Raw genomic sequence first — 14,801 nt, 5'->3', positions numbered from 1 at the left:
TAATCTTTCAACATTCTACTATCTCATTCAATTTTCATCTTATATTGACCTATTCCCTACCTCAGATCATGGCTTCTTAGCTAGTTTCTACTTTATCTCCTTAACCATTGTGTCCCTACGATTGATATGAGATTGACCCTTCACACTATCTCCATAGTTTAGACTTAATAGTCTTATAACCATATGAATGTGTGAAATCAATTAACACACCTTTATCACCATTTTGCAACTTAAAAGTGACGTTGACTTGAGATGCCTATGAAGCTATGGTCATTGAGAATATAATTGTTGGCATCCTTCATTTACACTATCATGACTTTGATGCTGATAGAAGCCTGGACCCCTATGACTATGTTCCCAAGACAATCATTGCATCATAGCCTAAATATTTGTTAACCTTTTATTTCTTGTGACTATGCAAACAAGGGAATATTGCAACATCCCCACTTGAAAATGAGCATGAGCCCTCTAACCTGTGAAGTCACATTGACTACTGAGATGACCATGTTGCAACTTTGTAGCCCCTTGACACTTAAGCCCTAACTGATTGTGACCATGCAAAGAGGGTATTTCACATTGTCACAGCATAAAATTTCTCCATTGATATGAAAGTTATAAGGCTTAGGGATATAAGAGAAAATTCAAAGTCTTATATCATATTCCTATTGGCTTGCAAAGCATTAAATGAATGGGTCAAATGACCAGATCATGGTTACCACCTTGTTTTTCATAAGATTGGCAATATTTTAAAACCAAAAATGTGGGGGGGGGGATGGTCAACATTTTTACAAAATTAGAGAGGATGCCTGCCTATTAAGTATGCACTAGTGGCCTTAGGCAATTCATTGGGTTATAGAGTCACCAAAAATGAAACCTACTTTGCAAACAACTAGAAAATTGCAACCTCTAAAAATATAAAAATTCAAAACTTTGCTATCTGACAGAGAAATAACTTGTTCTTGTGCACTTCTTGAAAAACTAGAAAACACCTACTCTACTATGTACCAAAATTTATAGATGTGAGAAGCTAAATAAACCCACTGACTAGTTTGTTGAAGTAGTTTCCCTTCCTCACCAGCTGATTTCTTCTTTCATGCACGTGGGTAGCTAAAAACATAAGAAAGTATGGAAAACATATTGCTGCATGGAATGCCTCCCTTCTAATGCTGAAAATAATGAAGCTTCTCTCTAGCACTGAGGTGCATTGATCTTGAGAAAAAAATGCTTGCTCTTCCTTGTGGAACTCTCCCTCATGCTTTGGAATGAGCATGATAGGGGGCAACTCACATTGCTATAGATCTAGATGCCTTATAGGGCATCCTCTTGATGATGTTGGGTCTAGGTAATCAGCCTTGACCACTTGCTTGTTCTCTAAAACCTTTGAATCCTCTTGGCTAGTGGGGGCTAGCTATGATGGTATGACTAGTGGTGTATGTTCTTCTTCATGTTGTGACTTCAACATATATTCCTCCTCAAGTACATCTAAATCCTTGCAAAAAAGAGGTTGCACATATTGCACTTGTGATGTGGAAGAAAGAAATGGTTGTACCTCCTTTGATGTCTCTATTGTAGTAGACAATGTGATTGTTATCTTTAATTGTAATTCTCTCTCACATTGTTCCTTTTGTACAACCAACTCCCTTACAAGAACTACTTCATGCTCTTGTTGTTGGGCCTCTAGCCTCTTTGTAAGCTCTACCTCAAACTACACCCACTATGTTTCTATATGATACAACAAGGTTTCTACCTCTAGAGTATATGTTGACTCATGAGAAACAACTAGTACTTCTTATACTTGGGGTAGGAAAGACAATGGTTCTTCCTCTATCATATCATAAGAAGCCTACTGCTACAACATTAGATCTAGCTTTTCTTCCTTTTGCAACAGGTCCTTAGGCTCCATCTTAGGTTCAAAAGCCAAATTTTGTTCCTTAAGAACATGAGCAACCTTTTCTTCTTTTTCTTCTTCAATAAGGGAGGGAAGCTCCTCACATAAGAGGATTGGGTCATCTTCCTTCTTCTAAATAGCTACCTCCCAAATTTCCATATTTGGACCATTAGGAGTGTATACAACTAGTCCACCCTCAAAGAGTGAAATAGTGATGGGTATGTAAGGATCAAAATGGGGCCATCTTTTTTGCACAAGGAGTGGAGAAGCTATAGCAATAGGTTTCTATGATGGAGGGGGCTTATCAAAGCTTGGAATGACATATTTTGGAGAAGGACTACCTTTTCTTCCTTAGTTTTCAAATGAGTTGATTGGAGCCTCATTTCCTCCTCTCTTATTGTAGTAACTTGCCTTGGAAGGTTCTCCTTGAGATGTATCTACCTGTCCCTCTCTTCTTCTTCTTGTTTCTTCCTCTCCAATAGTTGGAGAGAAGCCTCTTGAGCCTTGTTGAAGATATTATAGGTCTCATGAACCATGCTACAAATATGAGGATCATTTTCCCACATCTCTAAGTCACTACGCATCGCCTTCATCTAAGACATCATGAGGAGCTTTACATAAGTAAAATAATCCATGAAAAAAGGCTCATAATAATTATTAACTTCATCAAAAATCATTCTTAAGTTAGAAAAATATTGCCCAAATCAATAATAAGCTCATAGAGCTCCACAAAATTTAACCTAGGGTCATAATGAGGTTCTAAGGAAGACTAGATAGGCTGATCAGAACTAGGTTGTGGCTGATATAAGGGATGAGAGGGCTAAGGAATAGTATCTTCATGATGTGGGGGAGAATGGGAGGGGTTTCTATGAAGGGGATCCATGATAGAGCATTTAGGAAAATAACTTCATAGAAATCCTGAGGAAACATAAAAATTAAAAACCATACCAGAATATGGTCTGTTGAAACTGGTAGATGCATAAAGTTGTCATGGTGTTAGATAAACACCTCCAAAGGCTGATTTAACTAAAAATGACACCCAAATTCTCAATGAATGAAATTCAAAATGGCTTCTAGTAGACTTGAGTAGCTCAAATGCATGTCCCACTAAGTGTGCCAAAAAATGTTAACACTTAAGTCTGCACCCTTACTTGAGACATGAATCTCAAGCAACCTTGTGTAAAATGAAAATGACCTCCAAGTGTGGGACTTTCAAAGAGGTTATTTCACATCATTGCATCTTAAAATGCCTCCATCAATATGAAATTTATATGGCTTAGGGATATAAGAGAAAAGTCAAAGTCTTATGTTGTATCCCTATTGGCTTGCAAGGCATTAAACAAATGGGTCAAATGAATGAGATAATGACTACCACCCTATTTTTTATAAGATTTTCAATATTTGAAAGCGAAGGGGGGGGAAATGGTCAAAAAGTATCATCCCCACCCCAGTTTTACTTTCTATTTGGAAGGTTTCTAGTTCATCATATCTTATGTCAAAGTGTTATGGATGTTATTTCTTTCATTCTATCATGCATACAATTAGATCACAATAATATATGAAGGATGAATTGGTGAATTGAGCTTAAAGTTTTATTGGTTCTTGATTCACCCATCCCCTCTTAGTAACCTATCCTACCTTATATTTCCAATAATTGGTATCAAAGCAATTTGTTCTCACATCAAAAGTTTAGAGGCAATGGAGGTATACATGCTAGAAAAGGCTATTGAGAATGAAAATTTGGATCTAGAATTAATTATTGGAAAAATCAAGAAAGAAAAGGAGAAACTCTTTGAATCATTGCAAAGAAGGAAAGATCTTACAAAACAAATGGATGAAAATCTCTACATTGAAGAAAGAATTGAAGACTTGTGCCCAGAAAGAAATTTAGATGAAGTTGATGCAGCAATCAAAGGCCTACTTGAGAAGAATTTCAATCTTCAAAAAGAAGTCAAAAAGATGAAAAGATATAAGAAATCTAATCAGTCATATTGTGTGAAGTCATTGAACAAAAGGACAAAGCTAAAGAAGAGATAGAAGAAAAGGAAAATGAAATTCAACAACTATCCCTCTAGCAAACATATTTGATTGCTCAACTCAATGATGCAAATCAAGAGCTTATTAATCTAAGGATAGAGAATGAAATATTGAAGAATGATCTTAGCATGGAAAAAAAAACCAATGAGAGAATGATGAAATCTCAAGAAAACATGAATCAATTGGATGTGAAAAGTAAATATAGACACAAAGGTAAATATGGAATATGATATATCAATGAAGGTGAATCATCTCAGCAAGGAGCTCAAAAGAACAAAAGACCTACTTGTAATGATTATGGTAAGCTAGATCATACATAAATAAGTATTGGAGAAATGGTAAAGAAAAATTCAATGGAAAGTGTTACAACTATAATAAGCATGGACATAGAGCAAGTGAATGCATAGAGAAAACTAAGTTTGAAGGGAAGTGTCACAATTGCAACAAACAAGGACACAAATCTTTAGAGTGCAAAACCAAGAAATGGAACCCAATAGAACAAATTGTGAAAGCAATTTTTGGATGGGATTACAATACATGGTGTATTTGTCACTACTATGGTGAGTTTGGGCACATTGGAGAAAATTGTGTAAAACATCACATGAGGAAGAGAGACACTAAAAAGATATGTTTTGTAGGTATAGAACTTGGACATCTTACCAAGAACTATATGAACCAATGTAGAGTTGAAGATGAAAAGAAAGCCAAAGCTAATAATATTAGAAAATAAATGAGGCATCAATGGTGTAGAAATATCTAGAGAATAAAAGCCGATGTCCTAAAGTTATTGACACCTAAGTCAATGAATAAGGTGGCACAATCACTTCAACTTAGTTCCCTATGGAGATCACTGGAACTATGATTGAAAACAAGTTATCTAACATCAATTCCAACCAGAAACTGGAAAGATCCATATCAAAATTTAAGATGTGCAATGATCACCAAGTGATGATGGAAGTTCAAGACTTTATTGAGCAAGGTCAGGTCATAAGACCTCATCGAGCAATATCAGGATGCACTAGACTTACCAAGTTTTGGATGTAGGTGTTGATTTGGTGACTCTAATGAGTACCAAGTTCAAACCAAGTGGTGGTAACCTTATTGAGTTGAAGGTTTCTTTTGAGTAATAAAGATTAAGTTGAGTGGAGGACAACCTATCATTGAGTAAATATTTATATGAAGCACTAATAAAAATTGTAAAGATAAAATTATGTTAAAAGAAAAAAAATCATTGAATCATTTCACTATGAATTTTTAGAACTTTTAGTGAAGAGTGGTTTTAGATTGTAGAGTGATTTGAAGTGGTAATTATGTGGATGACATTTTGAAACCTGAGCACACACATTTGGAGATGAAGGGTTTGACACACATTATGCATATGCCATGAGTGTTTCAAGGGAAATGGATCAAATACATCTTAAGAATAGTTCATGAGATGCATTTTTGGTTGGATCACCCTATCTAGATAAAAAATGAGATGATACACAAGATTATAGGGTTGCCTATTTTGAATAAAGATAAGAATAAAAAAACCCTAGGTCAGGTTGAACTAACAAAGATAACTCTTGCTAAATGGGATGGTAAAGCAATGAAGCTTAATGTAGTGATAGTCATGGAAATCAAGTTTGGGATACATGTTATTGCTCACAAGTTATATAGCTTGAGTAGACAAAACAACATTCCCTGTGAAGCAGTTGACCTAGCCCTAAAGGTGTTGAAAAATAATCTATCTTTTGACATTGCCAAGCTATTGTTGAGTTAATTGGGAAAAAATATGGAGAGTATTGGAGTATCCAAGAACAATCTATGTAAGTTTGGTTCTCTTTTAACTTTTTTATTCTTCTATGTTCAAAAGTTTTTCCCTCCTAAAGGGACTTTGGTATGGAGGAGAGATCACCTATATTGTATCAAATTAATGAGCTCATAACTGAAATGGGAGAAAAATTTAAAAGTATAATGGGTGCCTACTTTGAAACATTTAAAGAAAAGATGTAGAGTAGATATAGGATTCCTAAGAAGCTAGTAGAAGACTATGAGAAAGATATTTGTTTTCTAGTTGATTGTGACAATGTTTATATCCAAACAGTTAGGCCAAGAGTGGTATGGGTAAAACCTTTGGGTTATGTGGTAAACATTGATGACACCAAAGACATTATTGAGGCTCTTCTTAATGAGCCTATGGATCCCAAGGAAACATACTTTGGAACATACAATGAGGCCAAGGCTAGGATAGAACTTGAGATTAAGCTACCCCAGGAAATAGATAGAGGAAGAAAAAGGATAGAGAGAATCATGAATAACACCAAGTCATCAAGCTCTCCTCTCATGCTTATTGAAGGTAAGGTAGATGACAATAGAGATGTAGATGAAGATGAAGAGGAAGAGGAGAATGTCAAGGAAGAAGAACCTAAATAAGAGGAGCCTCCCAAGAAGAAAGGGAAGGTTATTATAAAAAACTTTCAAAGTCTTCCTCTATTGTATTCACAAGAAGATCCACCAAATTGTAGAGGAAACTAAAGTTGGGTGATGAAAAGGATGAAGCTAAACATATCATATTTTAGAAGATTGTCCCTAATTTTGAAGATAGACTAAATAGAATAAAAGGAGGAGGCATGAAATCCTTCAAAACACTCAAGTATGACACTAGGATTGCAAAAAAGAAGAAATAGATTGAGGATTCCCTAGTGGCATAGATGGAAAAATAGAAGTATTCCCTAATGAATTGGTTAGAAAAGTTCCTGATGCAATCCTAAAAGTAGTTACACCAATTTGGGAGAATGCATTCAATGTTTCTAAGGACATTAGGGAATGGACCTTGAAGCAACTTATGCCTAATCTATCAGTCAAGGAAGCTAGAGGATCATTGAAGAAAAATGATAAGAAGCTTATTGAAAAATTCAATGCATTTTTATCCTATCAAAGGACATAGAATCTATGGTGAAATCCAATACTATTGCATGGGAAAAAATCTATGGGTTGTACAATCCTAGTGATAATGTTAAGAAAATAGATGATAAGGATGAAGAATATGTGGCAAAATATAATGAAGATGTAGAAATAGTAAATGAGGAAACAAGAAATGTAGATATTGATGACACTAATGAGGAAGAAGAAAAAAAGCTACAAGAGGAAGTGTTCTAGAAATTTAGAATATTAAGGATACTGATGCATAAAAGATAGTAGCAAATATTATGACTTCCCTTTCTCATTCTCCGAGTGAAGCCTTAGTGCAATATAGCTCAAAGAAGATTTCTTCCAAGTTGGTTGAGGTTAAGATTTGGACTTACTTTACCGAGTATTTCAATGAGTGCAGTGTCTAACACTTCATCAGTCAAGCAATATGCTCAGATCTTTCTAGCATTAGGCTTGACCAAGAAACAACAAGATATTCCTATTGTTAGTCTTTTTTTTTGTACATTTGTTTCTATTTCATCTATTTCCACTATTGTTTCTACTATGGCTAGTACAATGATAGTTGAGACTTAGTCTCATTTGAGAACTAAAGTTTTGAATAAGGGAAAATAAATTATTTCATCTTCTATTCCAATAGATAAAGGATAAAGGGGAAAAAAGTTGATGTGGATGAGGACATTGTTATTCCAAATTGGGATACCTCTAACCTCACTTTGAAGACATGGATACCTTTGGAGAAATTTGGAAGAAGAGAGAAAGACAAAAAAATTTCAAAGAGGAAAGGAAAAAGAAAAATCAAGTACTTGAAGATATAAAGAACATATTTGTTGATGCTTTGAATATTGAGGTTGATGAGAAACAACCTATTTTGGACCAATTGTTTGAAATTGCCCAAAAATATAATGAAAAGCTTAATGGAAAAGAAAAATTTCTACACAAGGTGGAGAGAAAAATTGAAAACAAAGTTTTGGAGCAAGTAGCACAGAAGATAGTTATTGATCAAGTAGAATTGTCTACTATTCTTGTTACATTGGAAACATATGTCAATAATGTTGTCATTATTTGTCAAGTTGAGTGACACATCTATCTTTACAAAGGAAATAAAGGATAAATTATCCAAGATAGATGAGGACTTGAAGGAAAGTGCAGAATAATTGTCACTTGATCCTAGTTGTACTTCTGCACATTTTACAAAGATCAAGTGCTACAAGTAGTATATGGTATTGAGAAATTTATCTATCATAATAAGGTGATCATTAAAATTAAAGGAATCTCATTCAAAAAATCAAAGTTGTAGATTAGAGATCAACCACTAATTTATCCTAATAGGTGCATCAATCAAATCCTTTAATCAAGTAGACTCAATAGTATTTTTCTAAATCTCCTAATAGAGTGCATACTTCACTATATGTTTCTAAATCCTTTAATAGGTGGACCTAATAGTCCTTATTTCTCCTAATAGGTACAATCATCAAAAGTGATCAATTGTAATCCTTAACAAGCCAACTTTATACTATAGTACAAAAACTTGTGCGCATCATCCCCACCCCATGTTTACTTTCTATTTGGAAGGTTTTTGGGTCACCATATCTTGTGTCAAAGTGTTATGAATGTTATTTATTTCATTCTTCAATGCATGAAGTTAGATCTGAATAATATATGAAGGATAAATTGGCAAGTTTATTTTAAAGTTTTATTGGTTCCTAATTCACCTCTACCCTCTTAGTAAACTAGCCTACCTTATATTTCCAATAGTCCTTAGAAATAAATCCTTCTATATTGGCGAATTTCTTGATATTCAATATCATATGCCTTATTACTACATTCGCTAGTTCAAGATTCTCAAATTTCTTATATAAGTTATAAAATTTGTTCAATTGTTCAATATTTCCATCATCTATGATCATACAATTTAACTTTTTAATTCTTAGCTTCCATCTCTTCCTTTCTCTAGTTAATACTTCTAATTTTCCTTTTTTTTTTCTCTTCTGGGTTCTTCTACACTTTTTTTCTTTGAATTTGATTCTCTATCTCTTGTTCAATGCTCTTCTTCTTTTTCTTACCCATTTAAGCAACTGATGTCTTTCTCTTCTTCCCTAGACCACTGGTAATTCTTTTACTCTCTTGTGTTTAGGTGGTTCAAATAATTCTTTTTTTACTTTCACAAATATTTCTAATCTTCTAGTGCTAGGTGGAGTGGCTAACTAAACTTTAATTATATTGACACATTCTTCATCTTTTGACTAAACTAGTGGAACAAAATAAGGTACAATAGATGTTTGCACAAATGGTATTGCTACTATTACTTTGTCTATTGCATTATGAATAGCTAATGGCTTGGCAATAATAATGGCATATTGCACACTTTCTTTCATTTCCATTGCAATTCCTATGGTTTCTTAGAATTCTTCATTTTTCTTATCTATCTTCTTATCAACTCTCTTCTTGATATCCTTATTATTTAGTTTGAGGTCTACTTCTTTGAATTTTTCTTGATAGGAGGCCCATTTAGGATGATTCTTATCCTTTTATGATTCCAAGATGATCTTCACATATCCTTCAATTAATGACTCTATCATTTCATATCCCATAGGGTCAATGAGCTTGACTCTTGGCTCTACTACATCCATGCATGTAACATAATTTTATACCATAAAGAAAATTTCATGTTTGTACTTCTCAACTAGGGATGGTGGAATCATAAATTTTTGTTTCATTTACATTTGGAAAGTCTTCCTCATCCAAGCGGTATCTTCTATCATTCTATTCTCTTCTTTCTTTCTAAAGTAGTGTGTGATTAAGTCCATTGTACATCTTTTGGAGTCTCATTCATAATAATGCATACTAGGAAACTTTCTTACCTCTTAGAAGAACAAATGTGCCAATAAGGATTCAAATGTGAATGTTGTATTCTTGGTTTTGTTTATTCTATCTATTTCCAAGTAATTTCTATCTCACAACTTCACACATGTTAACTTTCTCTCTTTTCACAATCATAATATATGCTACATGGATGAATCCTATGGGTACAAAGTTCAATATAGAACTATGACTCATCTTATATCCAATTATCTTGCTTACAAGCCTAACATCAACTTCCTTGGTCATATACAACTTCATGTTTCTTCCATCTATTACTATTTCTAGGTTAGTTTCCACTAACTTCCTAACTTTCTTAATATTTTTAGGGTTGCTACCATCATTCATGAATCTAGTTAATTTTTGAATCATTTCATTGTCAATCATAATAGGTATGTCTCCTACCAAGAACATATCTTAATGTATACAACACAGAATTATCCTTGTCCACTCATTGTTACCAAATTTTGAATAAAACATATACTTAGTGATGTTTGGGTATCCCAAATTTTTAAACCCTTGTTTCAGTGTTAGGTCATTTTTATATACTAGGTTTATATCTTTGTGAATGTAATTGTCTCCAATTAACTTAAACTTAAAGTGAATATACACACATATGTCTTCTATATGTAAAACACTATTACGTATTATGAAAATGCTCCTCATGGGTCATCTCTTGGTGAAAGATATGGATGCTTATTAAATTTGTATCTAGGTCTCTCACTCACATCAAAGATAGGTGGGGTTTCCAGTCTTTTCAAAATAAACTTCAATTTAGCATTGCGCAAGAAATAAATACCTTAAATTCATGAAACTTAAGGCTTGTTGAATTTTCTTTCAAATATACTTCATAACACTTTTAATTTTCTCTTTAACTTACCCTAGTGGCTCCTTAAATTATTTCATAATAAAATGGTACTCAAAAATTCAATTCCAACCTTTAAATCTCTTTCAAATATACTTCTACATTAATTGAGCAAGTACATACATTAAAAAGTTGTTTCTATTTACTAGCAAACTTCTTTTACTTCACACACACATACAAGATCTAAATATCATGCACACTTAACCATTTCTTCCTTACATCATGCTCTACCTCATACCTTCTTCACAAGTTTCAATTCCTTCCATAAAATTTTCTATACAATTTTGATGTTTATTTCATTAAACTAATTGACAAAACCTACTTCTCAATCATATTGTGACTGGTTGGTAACTATCACTGACTTCAATATGATATTATATGCTTCACTTTTTTGACTTTCCAACATCAAATGTGAACTTATTGGATCCTTAGATTTAACAAATGATTCATCAAGGTTTCCTATAAAATCTTTCATATTTTCTCTGTGACTGTTGTTGTTATTCTCATTCCTTCTATTATTCTTCATATTCCTTCTAGGAGTAGGGTTTCTCATGTTGTTCAATGTTGTTAGAAATTCTCATAATGTTCATCTTACTAAATCTTGTTGCATGACCCAAGTTATTACAAATCTAACAAATTATAACATTTTTTCCATATGTAGGTCCCAACTGATTGATGTATGCTCTACAATCTCTAGCTATATGGACAAATTTGTTGGAATTATAACACATAATATAATCCCTTATACTATAAGTTCCTCCAATAGGTCTATTAGTTATAGGCTAGTACCTCTAAAAATTCTACTATTATCATTATTGAATTTAGGTATCTTACATTTAATAACTCTATGACCAAAACCATAATAATTATAATAGTAATGAAAAAGGGCTTTAAAAGACTTACTTGTACAATCCTTCTTTGTGCAAAAAAATTCATTACATGCATACAATCTTCCTCTAAATTGGTTCCTTACTTCTTTAGGTGATTCAATTTTCTTAGGTTTCTTAGGTATATCTTTAGATTGATTTGGCTCAACCTTGTTCAGATCTTCTTTATCTTTCTTAAGATGATGAATCACAATATCTAATTTCTTTGTAGCATCATTTTTCTAAGATGATTCTCCTTCACAAGATCCAAAACCAACCTTATCATAAGAATGTCTCTATATATAGATCCTCTCATCAAGCTTCTATGTGCTAGAGTATAACTTTTTAAGATATTGTTTAGATTCTGTTAGCTCTCCTTTCACAATTGCATTATACTTCTCAAGTTCTACATAGAAAATTTAATGATTCAAGGTTAGATATTATCTTCATAAGTTTAGATCACATATCTACATTCTTAGACATCAAATCTAATTCAATATTCTTATCATCATCCTTCAAGCTCAACTTTAGATTTCTAATCTCGAGCTCATGCTTCATGATCTCATTGTATTTCTTAAGACTTGAAACTTCATTGCAATACTTAGTCTAATATTTAGACTCTTTCTTAGATCTAATATGTTCAATCATGTCCTTTAGCTTCTCAAAATGTCATTAGCATCTTCATACATTTCTACCAATGCATCTCTCTCTTCTATAAGTACATCAAGTTGTTTAACAAATTCTTCTAGGTTCTTCTATAATCGATCCATATCCATAGAGATCTTACTCAAGCTATTAGGCCTTCTCTAAGTAACTATGTTATGATACTAATTGTTAGAAATAAGAAATACTAAGGGGCGGGGGGTGAATCAATATTTCACAAACTTTTTCCTAATTATGATATGATTAACAATATTCTAACTTGCATATGAAATTACAATGATTAAGCTAAATAGAAAACACAACCATAAAGTAAAGCAACACATAACACTATATTTGTTTAAGTAGTGAAACCCTAGTGTGGATGGTACTCACAAAATGATCTTCTAATCAAAAGTATCTTGTGAAAGATATTGACCTTGTTAAGGGTTTGTGACATGTGTATAATGTCTTTATCCTTGTTATAGGACTAGGCCTTTTTGGAAGCATCAACCCTATTAGGAGTTGTTATTACAACTATAGAAAGTATTCAAGATGATTCCATTTCCCAAACATGCAATATACAATAATGTTTCTTCAATACAAGAGATAAGTACAAAACTTCTTACTATTGCTGATATCTTCAATTTTTTATTTTCTTTGCTGCTCTTCAAACAATTGATCATAGCTCTAGAATTCTCTAATCTAACATCAAAAATTTCATCTCAAAATAACAACACTTCAATGTCATATACATCACTCAAAACTTTGCATCTAAAGTTCTCTCCTTTATACAAAGTTATTTTGTTGTATTTGCCTTCATGTCTTCATACATGTCCCAAAATCCAAAATTTTCTTTTTCTCACTTAGGGTTAAAATCCAAGATGTTCTCCCTAACTAGTCAAGTAATATTTTGTTAAAATAAAATCATCAACCTAAAATATCCAATTCCTTATCTTTACCATGTCTTCTCTATTTAACACAACTAAAAAGAAGCTAAATCTTTGTCTATATTATCTGTACAACCTTGTTCTCATAGATTTATAATCCTCATACTCCATTATATATGTCCTCAAGTGTGCATATTCTAACATTACCTCTAGTAACCATGCCAATCAAAATAGTGTATGTGTTGAGAGATAAACTCTGTGATACTTACACAATTTTCTAAGTCCCATCAAAACTTTACCTTAATGATTTTCTCACTTAATCCTTCTATAAGTTTCCATAAATGAAAACCTTATATCATCTACCCTAGCCAAATTTCCAACAATGTATTGGGTAAGTGTAAATCCTTACTAATTGGACTTGACTTTCTCTAGGCTTTACTTGATTATATTGGCTTAATAAGGGAGAAAATTCATGGAAAATGGTAAGCCTTTGTAGAAACATATTGGGTAAGTGTAATTACCATCTGATTGGACTTAATTGATATATTTATACATGTTCTTCTCTAAATTATGTAGTTTTCCTTTCATGGTTTGGACCTTGGTTGATGAAGGACTGGGAGTGATGTTTCCTCCTAGCAACATACTTCTTATTATTTGTAGAGCAAGACTAGTGCAGATGGATTAGAATGGGAAGCATTTAATGGAGGAGATTTGGTGGATTTAATGGATCCAATACCAATTCATCAAAGAGAGTTATGAATACTAACATATGTACTTCCACTAGCCATCTTGTATGAATTGGCATAAATGCCTTAGAGATATTTCTAGTAGGCTTTGGGAGATGATTGAGTGCTTATGTATTTCACTCATGACTTAATTTGTTACTAATGTCAACATATCATCTTTCTAGATAGTAAAAGAAAAGTAGTAGAGATAGTTTTGTAGGTCATGGTTTGTGAATGCAAAATTACATTAAGTAGAGTTCACATTGTGTTTATGGATATATCTTTATGGTATGTCTATGTTTTCAAATAGAGTTATGATTTTTTGCACGAATTATAGAAGTTTTCATAGACTAGTTACATGATAGTTTGTAGAGGACAATATGTTGAAGATTAAGTTGTATGTTTTTGGTAAGGTTAAAGGTTTTCCAATAGGCTTGGATGTTGGTCAGTGACATGTTTGACACAATAGAATTAGGTTTTCATTTTGTGGGGACTTGTGAAATATAACATGTGAGTTATTCCTTGGAGGTTGACTGTATTATGTTATTTATGTAATTTGTATTGTAGCACGTGGAACTCAATTGTAATATCTTATAATTTTCCTATATCATTCATTGTACATTAGGGAAGCCTCAAGGTTGAATCAATCAATATGATTAATGTATGAAGACATATGCACTTTAATGTATGATCAATATGTATGCAAGATTTGGATGCAAATTTCATGAGAATAAAGAAGAGGATGATGTTGAGGACTTTAAAAGAACTGTATTGGCAAGATAATTTGTTACTTTTTCATTTTATTGGATATGTTATCTTGGATTGTTTAATGATAACATACTTGAAGAAATTTGGGTAGTGGGTCTAGTTGACTTCTTATCATCTCCTAATAGGGTTGGAATCTTCTGACAAATATTCAAAGCCTCCTAATGAGGACTCATATGTACCAAATTTATTCAATTGAATCTTAATAGTGCTACATCCTTTCAAAAAGAATTTTTAATTTAGTACATCATCTTATGGGCATCATTCCCACAAGGGTTTTCCCTCCAATCAGGGGTTTCCATAGTTAACATATCTTGTGTGACTTTGCATATGTATCATATTGTAGTTTTTATA

Source organism: Cupressus sempervirens, chromosome 10 (genome assembly GCF_028749045.1).
Source record: "Cupressus sempervirens isolate cs-2001-9-10 chromosome 10, ASM2874904v1, whole genome shotgun sequence".
NCBI lineage: Eukaryota > Viridiplantae > Streptophyta > Pinopsida > Cupressales > Cupressaceae > Cupressus > Cupressus sempervirens.
Note: the sequence above shows the minus strand (reverse complement) of the source record.